We start from the raw sequence: 3,327 nt of genomic DNA on the forward strand, positions 1-3,327 counted from the left end.
GTGCAAAATCGAAGGCTCGGTTCGTTTCTTCTCACTACACTCTAAGAAATGAGGGGACTATCTGTATACGGTATAAATCGGGTTTGCCCGATTCTGCTAATTAATCGACACTAGGGGATCACATCGAGGGCCAGCCTCGTAATAGATCGGGCTATAGCACGAAGATGAGGTATCGAGTTCAAGAATCGTGGTGTCCGTCGAGACCGAGGCTAGCAGCAATCCAGAACTAAGTATGACCGACTTCGAGTGAAATGCAATAACGGAAAGGCGAGATATTCGTAACCGGTCGGAGATCACGGCGGGAATCTCGGAACAGATCAAATCAAGGGCGGTTATTTGTACCAATCATGGGATTTACTTCCATAGTAAGAATTGTATTATAATTAGGATTCCTTTAGTATATAAAGAGGGATCTCCATCATTTGTAAACACCTTACATTCACGAATACAAAAGCAATATAATTTTTCTGTCTTTGCTCATCAACTTGCTGCTCTTTAACTGTTCTTACTTTGCCAAGCTCGAAGGTTCATTAGCTCGAGGGCATTGATCAAACACTGGTTTGCTTTGTATTATTGTCAATTTACATCATTTATCTTTACGTTTATCAATTACTACTAGGTGAAATCGCATATCCTTAAAACTACATTATAAGTTTAATTGTTATCCAGTTTTTAGGGTAAACAGATGGATACATTATATTTGTTTTGCATTATATATACCAGTCTTGGTTTTTATGACCTTGGTGGTACAAATTGTTACTCTTTTTATTTTTCCGAAAATAAAACTGGTGCTTTAGCGCGGTACTCCCTTACTGGCAAAATATTATTGCTAAAAGATTGAAATGATAAAGGTGAAGTATGACATAATCTAATTAATCTCGCTAAATCTAAGGCAGACGAACAAACATTGACCTCCTTTTATAAATGTATGATCTTAAATGAAATACATAATTTAGGCTGTTAGCTGTAGCCTGAGTTTATATTACATACTCATTTTTGGCGATACCAAATGAAATGAATTAATGAATATACGAAATAAAACATATACAAATTTTATTCTTCTTAATTTTATTCCTAAGTCGAGTGGTAATGACAACTGAAAAATCGCTTTCAAAGCCATCTATATGCTGTCGATTATACCAAAGTAGTTCTGGAAAATGTTTTCTTTACTCATACGCACCGGCTAGTTCCTTCTACGTCACAGGAAGAAAATAAATATTTTGTGACCTTTTTTTTTGGTCGATTCAATCTATATAATACATAACTGCCACTATTTGAAGAAATTAAGCGGTAGATTAGAAGCAAATTTTGCGATTAAAGGTAACCGCTTCAATTAACAACAACAATAACAAATCCTATTCCTGGAAGGGTAGAGAGACTATTTTCGATAATCGCTTCAATTAGAAAACAGAAAATGGCGATTTGTGGATGCATTTAGCCGCAGCCTAGTCAGCCGCTTCAGATACTGAAGAGCTTTGAGGGAATTTGCCTGAACCGCTTGGCATGTTCAATTGCAGTGCAACGCTTTTTTGGTAGGGCTGTTCAAAATCGAGCCGAAACCGTTAAGCGAACCGAACCAATGACTTATTGGCTTATTGGTATCGGATTATCGGGATAATGGATGGTTAACCAATTGAGATTTGTAATTAAAGGCTTGACGGTTTGGAGACGAATTACTCAATTTTCTTATCGGATAAACTATTAACCCGTTAAGAATTTTTATATTTACACTTGTACCCATATGTATAAACTTGTTACTAGGGTAATTAGAATGGGGCCTTATATATTAAGGTAAATAATTATATCGGGATGACCTCTGCAACATCATAATCATTTTTGGCGGAGTATAGCAGTCAATTATTTTATCAACATGACAGCAAGCAACTAATTTTCCTCATAAGGTCTAGTTGGAAATGAAAATACTCCAACCCATTGTTCTTTGTTCTTAGATGAAAATCAGATAATTAGCCATGCCCTACCACCCTAATCTTTCGTTAGAAGAACGTCTACATATTCTAAATAATCATACTGGGTAGGATGTATCTTCTTAAGATTTAAATGTTTTTCATCAACATTTGTTAGATATTAAACTTTTTTAGCCTCTAGATGAAAATGTAGAACGCACCGGTTTCAATAGCACAGCAATAATTACTATTCAAATGTTAGCAAGTTAAATTTTCGCAGTCCTTGATAAAAAAAGGAAATAGGTATTGATTGTTCAAGCAACTACACTGCAATATTATTATACGATATTGATTGTTCCTACAGTGGCCAATAATTTATTATTATTTTTTGGCCGTTTGGTATTGGTTGTTCAAAAAATTTTTATTTAATTTAGCCGATAAATCGCTCGATAATCGTTAATCCGATACCAATTCGCCCGTTGTCTTATTGGATGGCTAACGGATTACTACATTTATAATCCGATAATAAGCCGAACCGTTAAACGTAATTATCCGCCCAATCCGCCCGATAAGCACCCCTATTTGTTGGTGTGTTTTGTGGCGGTGCCGACAATCGCTTCATTTGAAGTGTTTTGCGGCTGATAATTGGTCCATTTTGCAGCATTTTTTTTTAAATTATAATTAAAAAAAGGATGTTTTAAATCCTCAGAATTTACGAATTTTTTAAAAAGATTATGAGAAATGATAAGAAAAGTTAAATCTTTTTAGTTAAACAATTTATTCAGCTCCAGAGAATAAAGGTCAAAATACCAACAAAAGTATACGCACCTAGGTCTATGGTCGGTCAAAACTTTTTGTCTCGATTATTTAATTTAGTTATTCATATTAACTCTTTAGTCCTTACCTAATTAAGATATTGTCCACATATAATTTCTATTGTATTATCCGGACAAATTTATTCATATTGTTACACTATCCGGTTAAATTTATCCATATCATCAGTTGACTTTTAAAAATTACCCCTCGATTGTTAGGTAATCCAAAATCTCATAATTTTCTTTTATTTAAATCACTTGTTGTTCTTCTTGCTCCACTATTTTCAGAAATTACTGTTGATGTGAATGTTAAAGGTACTAGACTATATACAAATAATTTATGGATAATTTTAATTACCATTGCACTCACTTCTCTTCTTGTGATAATGAGTTTGGAATTGATTTGAAATTTTATTTGGTTTTCAACCATATACACACCATAGAATTCAGTGTGTCTATTTATTGTGTATTATGTGTAGCTTCTCATCATGTATATACAAATATGTTCGAATATATTTTATTACTGTCTGATTAGTATAGAGTTCGATCGACTAATTTAAGAGTGCACAATGCGTAGGCATTTGATTAAAGCAAAGTTGAATTCGTCA

This window comes from Nicotiana attenuata, unplaced genomic scaffold (assembly GCF_001879085.1).
Source record: "Nicotiana attenuata strain UT unplaced genomic scaffold, NIATTr2, whole genome shotgun sequence".
In the NCBI taxonomy this organism is placed as follows: domain Eukaryota; kingdom Viridiplantae; phylum Streptophyta; class Magnoliopsida; order Solanales; family Solanaceae; genus Nicotiana; species Nicotiana attenuata.